This window comes from Triticum urartu, chromosome 6, assembly GCF_003073215.2.
Source record: "Triticum urartu cultivar G1812 chromosome 6, Tu2.1, whole genome shotgun sequence".
Taxonomy (NCBI): Eukaryota; Viridiplantae; Streptophyta; class Magnoliopsida; order Poales; family Poaceae; genus Triticum; species Triticum urartu.
This window is the reverse complement of record NC_053027.1, coordinates 317,103,690-317,117,760: the sequence shown is the minus strand read 5'-3', so window position 1 is coordinate 317,117,760 and position 14,071 is coordinate 317,103,690.

The window sequence follows — 14,071 nt, the reverse complement described above, 5'->3', positions numbered from 1 at the left end:
TGCTCTACATGTGTTTCGTTAAGGGTTTTTTCATCTTTCCAGAGGTGCAACCCATGTATTTTTGTGATGTGTGTGGTGTCTAGTGCAAGCTTGCAAAGTGGTGCACTTGCTAATTCTGTTTTCAGGGACTTGGTAATTTCACCAAGTCCTGCAGCTGTTTATCTCATGATGCCCTATGTTCATGTTGTTTCCTAGTGATCCGTGCCTCTTTTGAGGATGATCAGTAAGGATGTTTTGTTAATATTGTAGTGGTCTATCCATCCATGTCTTTGTTTGCAATTATGGAGCACCCTAGCTTGAGTCAATCGAGCTCTACTTTTGCTACTTTGTGAATCTGGGCAGATTGTCAACTTGTTTGCAATTTTGCCGGTGATGTTGTAGTTGATCCATGCAAGCTATGCTATTGTTCTTGCCATGTCTAGATTTCATTTTGTTCCTTCTTGATGGGTGTATGCTTGTCTTTCCATGACTTGCACCGTAGTGAGTGCATCGAGCTCGTAAACATGCCTACTTGAGTTATATTTCAGCATGTGCCAGTTTTCACTAAGTATGAAAACCGATTATGTTTTTGCTATGTTCACGTGCTTGCAATTGTATTTTCTGATCCCTTTTGGCTCAAGGAAACTAAGGGACTTTTGTTAAGCTCTTTGAGTAGATCCATGCCATGCTCTACTTTGCCATGTTCAAATCCTTTAGCATGTATTTTTGTTGCTCCGAAGAGAGCTACCTGGTCTGAAATTCCAGACAAGTGTTAATTTCACTAAGTCTGAGAACTGTTTGTCATATGCATTTTTGCCATGCTTGTGTGAACCTGTTAATGGGTGAATTGGCCGTAGCTCGGTGCTACACTTTTTTTAACCATCTTGTATGCATCCCTGCCATGTATTTTGTTGTCTTGTTTGGGTGCTGTAGCATGTTCATCTCATTGCATTTAGATGCCTACTTGTTATAAATCGCAGACCGGTGTCATTTTTGAATCGCTTGCCATTTCCAAACCGTAACTCCGATTCCGGCGTTCTTTATATTGTTTTCAAGCGATTTCATCTCATCTTTCCAGTGGCACACTTGGATTTCCAAGTTGAGGCCTGGTTCTTGCATTTCCTGTCATATCTTCCATTTTGCATCCCGCATCGCATCCCGCATAGCATATCATCATTGCATCATATTGCTTGATTCTTGCACGTGGTTGATTGTGTCCTTGTTGCTTGTTTGTCTTGTTTGGGTAGAGCCGGGAGACGAGTTAGATAATGAGGAGCCCGTTGAGTTTGCTTTCAAGGATCCAGTCAACTTTGACAACTGTGCAGGAAAGATGATCATACCCTCGAAATCACTACTATCTTTGCTATGCAAGTTTGCTCGCTCTTTTGCTATGCCAATGCTACGATGCCTACCACTTGTTTTCAAGCCTCCCAAATTGCCATGTCAAACCTCTAACCCACCATGTCCTAGCAAACCGTTGTTTGGCTATGTTACCGCTTTGCTCAGCCCCTCTTATAGCGTTGCTAGTTGCAGGTGAAGATTGGAGGCTGTTCCTTGTTGGAACATTTATTTACTTGTTGGGATATCATTATGTTATATTGCTACCTTAATGCATCTATATACTTGGTAAAGGGTGGAAGGCTCGGCCTCTCGCCTAGTGTTTTGTTCCACTCTTGCCGCCCTAGTTTCCGTCATATCGGTGTTATGTTCCCGGATTTTGCGTTCCTTACGCGGTTGGGTTATAATGGGAACCCCTTGATAGTTCGCCTTGATTAAAGCTTTTCCAGCAATGTCCAACCTTGGTTTTACCATTTGCCACCTAGCCTTTTCTTTCCCTTGGGTTCTGCAGACTCAAGGGTCATCATTATTTTAACCCCCCGGGCCAGTGCTCCTCTGAGTGTTCGTCCAAATAGAGCCACTTGCAGCGCCACCTCGGGGCAACTTGAGGGTTGGTTTTAGATGTACGTAGTGTTCATCTAGGTGTGCCCTGAGAAAGAGATATGTGCAGCTCCTATCGGGATTTGTCGGCACATTCGGGCGGTGTTGCTGGATTTGTTTTAACCTGTCGAAGTGTCTTGAGTAACCGAAATACCGAGTCTGATCGGAACGTCTTGGGAGGAGGTCTATTCCTTCGTTGACCGTGAGAGCTTGTCATGGGCTAAGTTGGGACTCCCCTGCTGGGATTTGAACTTTCGAAAGCCGTGCCCGCGGTTATGGGCAAATGAGAATTTATTAATGTCCGGTTGTAGATAACTTGAACCTTAACTTAATTAAAATGAATCAACTGAGTGTGTTACCATGATGGCCTCTCCTCGACGGAGTCCGGGAAGTGGACATGGTGTTGGAGTAATGTTTGCGCAGGTTGTTCTCTAGTTTCTCGCTCGTGCTTTGCCTCCTCTTCACGCTCTCTTTTGCGAATAATTAGCCACCATACTTGCTAGTCGCTTGCTGCAGCTCCAGTCATATTTTACCTTGCCTTACCTATAAGCTTAAATAGTCTTGATCACGAGGGTGCGAGATTGCTGAGTACCTGTGGCTCACAGATTACTATTACACAAGATGCAGGGCCTGATGATTCCGCTCCAGGAGAAGCGTATGAGCTCAAGTGGGAGTTCGACGAAGACTCACAACGTTACTATGTTTCCTTTCCCGATGATCAGTAGTGGTGCCCAGTTGGGGGTGATTGGGACCGGTGTCGCATGTTGGGTTCTCTTTTATTTTGGCGCCGTAGTTGGGCCGTGAGTGTTTGGATGATGTAATGTTATTTATGCACTTGATTGACGTGGCGAGTGTAAGCCAACTATGTTATCTCCCCTTTATTATTTATATTACATGGGATGTTGTGAAGATTGCCTAACATGCGACATATGCCTTCAATGCGATTATGCCTCTAAGTCGTGCCTCCACACGTGGGAGATATAGTCGCATCGAGGGTGTTACAACGCTACAGCCCTCCCCTGCAGCTGCCACTTGCACCATCCGACGCGCCTCGACAGGCTGCTTCCGTAGAGCCCAGCCGCGCGAGCTCCCGTCGCCGGAGTTGGCCGGATGGGCAACCCCGTCGTGTCCTGTTTAGTGCCGGCGGCTAACCACCGTTTTGGATGACGTGGCACGTCATTAGCCACTAGTGGCCCCGACTAATTAACCCCCTCTCTCATTGACACAAGGGCCCCACGCCTAATTAACACCGGGCTTATTTTCTGTTTTGTTTAGTTTATGACCCAGCAGGACCCACCTGTCATTGACCTAGGATGCACTGGGTCACTGACTAGTGGACCCCACTGGTCAGGTTTGACCTGGATGGCGCCTGTTGACCTGCTGAGGTCAGCATGACGAAATGCTGATGCAATAATGTAATTTCTGGATTTATTTCTATTCAGGAAATTCCAGAAAATGTTATTAACTTCTAAAAATCATATAAAATCAATGGTAGCTCAGAATGAAATAATCTATATACGAAAAATTATCAGAAAAATTCAAGGAATCTGTTTATGGCATTTTCATGCATGTTAGAACAACTTATGGCTGCTGTTTAGGCCAATTCATATAAATGGAATTTAAACTCTCACATATGGAGTTTGAATTTGAACCTAGGGTTCAAACCAACTCCATTTAACATGTTGCTAGCTGCATTAGCTCAAACCACAGCATACTGACATGTCATGATCATGCATCATATTGTGCAATGCATTGATTGTGTTTCTTTCTCTGTTGCCGGTATTTGTCCCCTCTCGATAGACGTGGTTTCGACAATGAGATCGATGACACCGATGAAGAACTATAATTATGTTTAGGAGTGCCAGGCAAGAAAAACCCCCTTGTTCATTCCGATACAAAACCCACTCTCTCGCTCCTGCTCTCTTTTACTTCATTAGGACAACAACAATTCAACTGTTACATGCTGCGATAGTCGAACCCCTTTCCTTTGCATGACCTGTCATTGCCACAGTAAATAGATGAAACCCACTAGCATGAGTAGGAGTTGTTTGAGCCCTGATGTGCCTACTCATTCATGTTTGCTTGTCATGCCTACTATTGCTTAGAGTTGTGTCAGGTCTGATTCATCGGGGATGAATTGGAAAGTTGTGAACATGTCCTACTGTGTGTGAGCTAAGTGTGTGAACACGATTTGGTAACGGTAGCGGTGAGAGGCCATGTAGGAGTACATGGTGGGTTGTCTCATTGAAACCATTCTCAGGAACTGAGTTCTGTGTTTGTGATCCATGAAACAGCTACTACCACACATTGGGCCCTGAAATATGACCCCACTCGTCTTACTGACCCCTCTCGTCCTCTGTCCAGGATGTGCAACTAGTTTCTGGTGTTTATAGGATGTGTGTTGGCGGCCGTGCGTAGCGCTGACCCTAGGGGATGGGCTATGATGCGGTAGATACACCATGGCCCGGTGTACCGGGCGCCCGTTTGGTGTCTCGGGAACCCTGCACACATCGTTTGGGGCTGTGAGCGAAACTCCGGCCGGATCTCCTCGCGGATGGAACCCGAATAGGCGATAAACCTGGACTAGAGACTTGTGTGGTTAGTCAGGTCTTGGTCTAACCCACGTCGGCTTTTGCTTGAAGTATGCCGAGCACATGTCGTGTGTAGATGCTAAGTGGTGGAAACATGTGTGACGAAGTACACCCCTGCAGGGTATAAAACTATTCGAATAGCCGCGTCCGCGGTAAAGGACTTCTGGGTTGCCTATAACAGTTCATAGACAAGTGAAAGTGGATACTCTAAAATGCGCAAGAAAAGCATGAGTGCTATGGATGGCGTTCTCGTAGGGAGACGGGAGCGGATCCATAGTGGTGTATTCATATGGTGAATATGTGGACTCGTGTGCGCCACCTCAAAAGAGTTACTTGCAGGGGTAGTTTAAGATAGCCACCGAGTCAAAGCTGGCTTGCTACAGTTAAACTCCACCACCCCTTGTTGATACCGATGCATATGTAGCTAGTTCTGATGTAAGTCTTGCTAAGTACTTTTGTACTCACGTTTGCTTAATTTATGTTTTGTAGAGAGACTTCAGTCTCGCTAGTAGTTTCGCGTGGACTTCGACGTTTAGCTTGATACCTCAGCTACGATCTTGTGCCCTCTGCAGGATCTGGTAGATAGTCAGGCTTCTCAGCCTTTTTCATTTGTAGATTTCTGTACCAAGACATGTTAAGCTTCCGCATGTGCCTTGATTTGTATGCTCTGAATGATGGGTCATGAGACCCATGTTTGTAATATCTCGCTGCTCGGAGCCTAATGAATGAATACTTGAGTTGTAGAGTTATGTTGTGATGCCATGTTGTATTTACACATATCGAGCATATGTGTGTATGATTGAAATGCTTGGTATGTGTGGGATCCGACAAACTAGTTGTTTATCCTTTTCAGCCTCTCGTATGGGGAAATGTAGTCTAGTGCTTCCATGAGCCATAGTAGTCTGCTACAGCCCGGTTCACCGGAGTCCTGCTAGCCCAGCACTACTGCTCAGGACACTTGACTGGCCGGCATGTGTTTCACTTCGTTCCTGTGTCTGTCCCTTCGGGGAAATGTCACGCGGTGACATCCGGAGTCCTGCCTAGCCTGCTACAGCCCGGGTTCCCGGAGTCCTGTTAGCCCAGTGCTACAGCCCGGATTCACACGCTGCTGACCGACATGCTCGATGTGATTCATGTATGCCTGTCCCCATAGGTTAGTGCCGCTTTGGGTTCACGACTAGCCATGTCGGCCCGGGTTCTCTGTCATATGGATGCTAGCGACACTATCATATACGTGAGCCAAAAGGCGCAAACGGTCCCGGGCCATGGTAAGGCGACACCCGTGGGAATACCGTGCATGACGCCGCAAAGTGATATGAGGTGTTACCGACTAGATCGATGTGACTTGGAATCGGGGTCCTGACAGCTTTGGTATCAGAGCCTGGCTGCATGTAGGATTACCAAGCCAAACTGGTCGAAGTCGAGTCTAGAAATGCTTTAGTTATGTAAGGGAATTGATTCTGTAAGGGAACGTAAGGCTCTTTTTACTCCTTTACCCTATGCCCTTCTGATCTGAGTCAACCTCTTCTTTTCTACCGGGATTAAGAACTAGGCCTTCTTATCTATCTATCAGGATGACGTGTTACTAATCCATAGACTTATAGAATTGATAGTTTCAAGCCTCAGTTCCGTTCCTACTACTTCTGTGTGTTGGCAGTTCATCTCAGAACTTTGATATTGTGATGTTAAGTGGTTATGCCACCATTTTGCAGGATGTCTCAAATCATTTTGAGCATTTACATCCGTTATTGTGTCCGAGTCATCCCAGGTTTCTAAATAGTCTGATGCATTTGCAAATCGCTTCTTTCCGTTCCCGATGTTCCTTTGGGCCAGTTCAACCACACTAATTTGTGAGTTGGGGTACTCTATTGCCTTGACATATGTGTTGGAGCTATTATTATGTCCCTAGGTGTTTTAGGGAGTCACCTAGTAATCTAGCAATGCTTTGTGTTCCCGGTGTGATGATTCTGGCCACCATTGTTGAAAGCATCCCGTGATGCCACTTAGTAGTAGGCATTCTACTCCTGGGTTTTGAACCCGAGGTTCACCTATTTCATGTTGTTAGTATTTGCTAGTTCCCTCAAGATATTAGTAACCCTGTGATAGTCGTCGAGGTCTGTGGTATATCCTTCTTCCAATACCATGAAGCAATATGGCAAAATACTTTGAACCAAAAGATCACAATAAGAGTGCTCTTGATGAGTTCTCCATTCTGCATTGTGAATCTGCCAGTCCTACCTTTCTGCATGGATTGTCCGGAAGAAATGTTGAGTTTTGCTCGACATACTAATCTATGCATCCACAACTCACAAAGTTATATGTTCCTTGAGTTGCTCCTCTTCAGTTGTATTCCGACCATCCTCTATCAGTTGATAGCCAAGAGTATGCGTGCATTCGTCCAACGATGCCTATTATTCTTGTGGTCCGTTAAGCCATTCTATTTCAGAATGACTAGGAGAAACAAACTCCAGTACCTCATCCATATCCAGGATTGGGTCAAAGTAGTTGTGTTCTGCAGATCAAATGCCAACCCAGCTTTTGCTCTGTTCTACCCTGGAGTATTACCCCCTTTATGTCAGGATTGTCATGAGAATTGCACCATCTCTCATGAATTCTTGACGCAGTGATACTTCTTGCCATCATTTTTCATTCCTCGGTCCCGTGTTGTCGCAACCGGAATGCCGACAAGTGAACCATGATGTGTGAAATCAATACTCCTAGCAACCGTGTTGCTTGGTAGTTAATGGACACTAATATCATTCTTAGTGTGTTGGTTATCGAAACACTATTCTAGGATTGATCGTGCTACCTTGTTCTTATTTCTGGTGCACTCTTCGATCTTTGATTTAGGATTGAATCCCTTGCTCTTTTGATCACATCGTCTTGTCTGAAAAGCAAGATTATTCTCGAGCTTAGTAACATATCGGTGGTTTGTGATTTTCCAAATACCTTCTCGGAAGTATCACCAGGTTGTTCCCCGACTGTTATGTTGAGTTCGTGATCAAGTTGGTTTCTTGTAGCCACGCCTTTTCTCCAAGAATCGGTGTTGGATACCCCTAAGCTAGTTGGTTAAGCTAAACAACAACTTGGATAGTTGGAAGATAAAAGCTTGTCTGACTTAGTTCATGTTAAGGGATATCTTTTGTGTGTGTGTGTGTTGAAGAAAGATGGTATTGTCATCGGTTGACCCTCGTGATCAGTTAATGGATCTATCATCTTATCCAATCTTTGATTTGAGTATGGGCTATCATCAAATCAAGTTAGAACCAACGATATTCGTAATGTTGTATTACTCGTGGTTGATTCCTCGAGCATACACCATTACATCCTTTGGTCTGACCAATGCTATTACCGTGTTCACATGATGGTGGAAGTCCAGTGATATGGAAATCCCGATGAGTTGCTGTTAAGCCCATCAGCAACATTTTGTCTCCCCCATGATTCATGTTGAACATTAAGCTAGTATTGGGAACTTTGTAACCATTGCCTTCATGTTGCGTTCATGAGGTATATGTTTGGTGCAAGAAGTGGCTTTCTCCAAGTTCACGTGCATTGGGTGCAAGTTGTCGTCGTGAATTCGAGAAAGTTAGGTTTTGCTTCCTCGGGAATCATCCCAAGTCAGTCATGCACATGCGAAGTATACTATGGCTTGAGAGATTAGCTACCTCCATTCCATCGGTATTTCCTAGGACACCAAGCCACTGATTGATTTGTTCAAAGAAAAGAAGTTCATGCACTAACCCTGAAGGGCCCGGACGGATATGCACAAGACTTCGTTATCCCAATGATGGTTCCCAACCAGAACTCGATAGTGTTTTTATTATAAGACTACTACGTGGTCATTCTTGTCTTGGACAACCTGCTCGCATGTATGTAGCAGAACCGGCTCATATTTTGGAGCCTGCTATCGTAGTTCATATCCCGAGAATCTCACAACGTCATCTCATCGATTTGTGTTGCAAACTTTCTTTCGGACATGCTGAGTCTGGAATATCCTAACACCAACCAGATCTGAATCTCAGGCAGATACGATGGTTGGAACTTTCCCAACAGTTGCATTTTGTTCCCAGTTTGCACCGCCATTGTGCCAATTCCCCATGGGATGCCTTCTCGGTAGTTGCTATCTAGGATCATCTTCAAGAGTGGTCCTGTCATGGGTCCCATCCATTTCCGGTGATAAGCAAAAGTCATCCATTGCGTTGTCTTCAACAAGGTAGTCCACATCATCCATCCTAGTCCGAGTATGCAATTTCTTCGAGCTCTTTCAAACAATCAATTGTAATTTGCCTTAAGCTGGTATGAATAGTTTCAATGATCTATGGATCAAAAGTAATTCTTTTTGCCACTTAAGGGAACAGTCCAACGAGTCACCTTTCCCAAGGTGCCCCGTTACGGGATCATGGCAATTATTTCCTCCCCACCTTGACACCATCCACCATCTTTCTAAGCATGGAATTGATGCCCACCAAATTAAACCCTGTCATTGTTCTTCCATCCCTCTCGATGTGTTTTGTGTCTCAACTCGAGATGTTTCAACATCTCATTCCGCGAGTGATATTGTATAGCTCGATCTTCGAGAAGACCAATCCTAGTAGGGTTTGTTTCCATTGTAACGAGGATGTCAAGATCAACGTATGCAACGAATCAACAACCTTATGAGGTGCATCTTGGATCGAGAAGACTGTGATAGTTTGTGACCTTCTTTCTTCTTATCTCACGTCTTGAATCTCGGGACGAGATTCTTATTAGTGGGGGTGAGCTGACACAGCCCAAGTTCAGCCGTTGCTTGACTTTGCTTGTTCTTCATGCCATCATGTTTTAATTCCAACGAAACTTGAAATGGGGATTGTTGAAACCCTAGCACCAAATGAAATTCACTAGGTTCAACTAAAAATATTCTCAGTGAATCCAAATGGTTTTCAAAAATGTTCATCATTTCTGGAAAATGCTGGAAGCAATAACCAAAGGTGTTGCACATTTTTCCATGACATATTTGGGCTCCGAATTAAATCATATTATATTTGCATTTGGGCATTTAAATGCTATAAAATATTTTAAATGCTCAAATAATCATAAACTAAAATGTAGCCATGATTAGTTTAATGATTTTTGGAAATGTCTTAGCATTTTAATTAAGTCAAAACAATTGCAAAAAAATAGAAAACAGAAACAATTTAGAAAAGAGACAGAGAGAACACTTACCTGGCCACCTACCTGTGCAGCCCACCAAGGCCGGCCCAGCTGGCTGGCCCAGCCCACCAGGGGCACGCTTGTCTTCTTCCCCTTGCCAACGCACGAAGCAGCTCGGTGGCGAGCGCCGACATCGTGCCTAGCCACGTCCTGCTTGCTTCCGCCTCCCCAACGTTGCCCTGGAGATGCCACGCGCCCCCAGGCCCTCTCAACCTCTCCCCGAGCTCTCCTCCTCCTCTGGCTCTCTCGCACGCAAACCACCGAGCGCTGTCGTCGCCGCCAACGAGCGCAACCGCGGCCATCGCCTCTCCCTCGCCTCTCCGTGATGTCCAGAGGCTCCGCCTCGACGCCACGGAGCCCCAAGACGAAGCACGCGCCCGCGGAACGCCCGAAGCGACGCCATCATCCTCATCCTCGCTGTCGGACGCCGGAGATCCCCCTCACCGCCCCACTCGCTCCGGCGCCTCCCCGAGCTCGCTGACCTTCCCTACATGATCGCCGTGAGCTTTTGCTCCCAACCCGTCTCTCCTCCCACTCAATTCTTTCCTCTAACCCCGCCGGCCACCGCGGCCGAAGCTCGCCGCCGCCTGCCTTGTCGTGCGCCGCCACTGTAGCCCGCGCCCATCGTTGCTGGGCATGGCAATGAGCTCCTGGTGCTTCCAGGAGGCCGCCTATCCCTTTTGCCAGCTCGCCCGTGCCCCGTAGCACCGCTGCCTGCGTGTATCCGAGCGCCGCCGCCGCCCACCTCGACGCCGGCGACGCTACAGCCCTCCCCTGCAGCTGCCACTTGCACCATCCGACGCGCCTCGACGTGCTGCTTCCGTAGAGCCCAGCCCTGCGAGCTCCCGTCGCCGGAGTTGGCCGGACGGGCAACCCCGTCGTGTCCTGTTTAGCGCTGGCAGCTAACCGCCGTTTTGGATGACGTGGCACGTCATTAGCCGCTAATGACCCCGACTAATTAACCCCCTCTCTCACTAACACAAGGGCCCTACGCCTAATTAACACCGGGCTTATTTTCTGTTTTGTTTAGTTTATAACCCAGCAGGACCCACCTGTCATTGACCTAGGATGCACTGGGTCACTAACTAGTGGACCCCACTGGCCAGGTTTGACCTGGATGGCGCCTGTTGACCTGCTGAGGTCAGCATGACGAAATGCTGATGCAATAATGTAATTTCTGGATTTATTTCTATTCAGGAAATTCTAGAAAATGTTATTAACTTCTAAAAATCATATAATATCAACCGTAGCTCAGAATGAAATAATCTATATATGAAAAATTATCAGAAAAATTCAAGGAATCAGTTTATGGCATTTTCATGCATGTTAGAACAACTTATGGCTGCTGCTTAGGCCAATTCATATAAATGGAATTTAAACTCTCACATATGGAGTTTGAATTTGAACCTAGGGTTCAAACCAACTCCATTTAACATGTTGCTAGTTGCATTAGGTCAAACCACAGCATATTGACATAACATGATCATGCATCATATTGTGCATTGCATTGATTGTGTTTCTGTTCGCACACGAATACGTCACCGTGTACCCTCGACGCCGGGGGTGATGCACCGCAGCTCACATCGAAGGAGACCTGCCGGAAGCGCGGTATGCAAGACAATCCGGCGGGCACTTTTGAGGACCCGAAACCCCACACGCCCGGGAGGGACCCCGTCAGGGCGCGTAGCGGCTATGGGCTGCCCTAGGTCGACCTGATCGCCCCTAGGGCCTCGAGGTTCGCCGCCCTACAATGAAGAAGAACGAACGAAGAACGAGGAAGAAGAAGAACAAGGGAGAAGGAAAAGTAAAGGTAAAAGATGTAGATAAACTTGTTCGATTGTGTGTTGTTTCAATCGGCCGTCACCCCCAACATATATAAGAGGCTGCTGGACTTCCCGTACAAGAAAAGGACTAAAAATTCCGTCCAAAACATCAAAAACCCTAACCTAACTCGGACAGGAATCTTTGGCAATTTCCGGATCAATCTCGGTCTCACCGATTAGTTTTTTTCGGTCCCACCGAGTGAACGTTGCAAACTTTCTGTAACTTTCTGTAATTTTTCGGATCAACTCGGTCTCACCGAGTCAATCAACTCGGTTGGTCCGAAATGACTCTGCAGCTTCTGTTTCTGACCTTGTTTTGTCTCCACAGGTTGCATACGAACTCGGATTAAGATGATTTTTATATCAAAATCTATCGTTTCGACGAGACGCACAACTTTCATGTGGAAACAGTTTCCATCAGAGGCCATATTGATTGAGTTTTATGCATTTCTTTACTCTGGTGTCAACATAAGCATCTCTGAACTTGTCATAACTTTTGAGTCCGAACTCCGTTTTGGACCATCTTCATATCCATCTTGATCTTCTCGAAGAGAGACATTCCAAGGTGACTTCCAATCATAAGTTTGAATTGGTCTTGATATAACCTATGCTAATTTTATGACTGTGCCAATTCTGAGCGTCAACACATGCCCCCCTGTTTTTCGGCATAGCTAGCGTGCCGAAAAATAACTTGTACCATGTTGGTTCTAAGGACGATGCCAACACTCCATCGGCCATTTATTTTTCTCAGGGCGATAATTATTTATCGGCCATCTTTGTGCTAAGGGCGATAATCGTATATCGGCCGTTGCCTACTTAGGCTTCCTGCCAGACACTCGGGTGGTACTTCTTCAAATATTTGCCATTGAGAGCTCGAGGTAACAATGCCCCCTGTATTGATTCCACCAAATATGAATTTCCGGGAACAACTCTTGTAATCCTAAAAGGACCTTCCCAACTTGGAGACCACTTCCCGAATTTTCTATCTCTTGAACCAATCGGTAGAATCACTTTCCAGACGAGATCACCAACTTGAAAATTCTTCAACTTGACTTTCTTATTGTAAGCCCTTGCCACCCTCAACTGATGTCTCTCTATGGCATTCAAAGCAGCCAAACGTTTATCAGCAACCTCATCAATGTTGTCCATCATCAAGCTATAGAAGTCTATTGCCGATAAATCATTTTGTTTGGCTATTCTCAAAGCATTCAAATTTACTTCCACTGGTAAAACAGCCTCCTGACCATATACTAGCTCATATGGAGTTACCTTCGTAGCACCATGCCTTGAGATCCTATGTGCCCACAAAGCTTCAGACAACAACTCATGCCATCTCCTTGGTTTATCCTCAACCTTCTTCTTGATGAGCTTGATTAAAATTTTATTGCTAGACTCAGCTTGTCCATTGGCTTGGGCATAATATGGAGATGAATTGAGCAATTTTATGTTATAAGATTCGGCAAATTCTCTAACTTGGTGTGACATGAAAGAGGAGCCTTGATCTGTAGTCAATGTTTGAGGAATGCCGAATCTATGAATAATGTGCTCGGTTATGAATTTTATCACCTCCGTATGTGTCATGTTCTTGAGAGGTACTGCTTCAGACCATTTAGTGAAATAATCGGTTGCCACCAATACGAACCGATGCCCCTTTGAGGAAGACGGATGAATTTGTCCAATAAAGTCTAAACCCCATCCTCTGAAAGGCCACGGCTTGATAATGGGATGTAACATAGCAGCAGGAGCCAACTGAATATCACCAAATTTTTGACAAGCTTCGCACCCTTTATAATATCTGAAGCAATCATTAATCATGGTCGGCCAATAAAACCCAGCACGTCGTAATAACCATTTCATCTTGGGAGCCGACTGATGAGTACCACAAATGCCTTCATGTACCTCTCCCATAGCAACTCTTGCTTGGTCCTCATCCAAGCACTTTAAGATGACATCATCAACTGTTCGGCGATAAAGATCATCATCCCTCATAGTATATTTAAAAGCCATACGCCGAACAGCCCTGTCCACCCTTTCACTCGGATTACGTAAGTAAGCAACAATGGGCTTCCTCCAGTCGGAATTGTCACCTGCACTAGATTTTTTGTTAATGACCGAATCAGTGGGTTCTGGTTCGGCCTCTTCTAGACTGGTAAGACAAGACATCGGACTTTGAGAAATATGAAACATGCCATGATCAACATGGTATCCAGATGCTTGCTGTGCCAACTCATTTGCTTTCCAGTTGTCATGTCTAGATATATGTGCAATGCTAAAACAATCCAAAGTAGAGATTATATCTAGACATTTATCAAGATAAACATTAAGTGATTCGTCCAAACACTGAAAGACTTTGGATATTTGCTGCACCACTAGTAACGAATCACCATAAGCCTCAACATATGTAACACCTATATCAAGTAACATCTCTAGGCCGAATAACAATGCTTCATATTCGGCTTGATTGTTTGTGCAAAAATATTCCAAGCGGCATGAGGCTTCAAAAACAGCACCATGAGGAGATATATAAACAATACCAACACCTTGGCCATT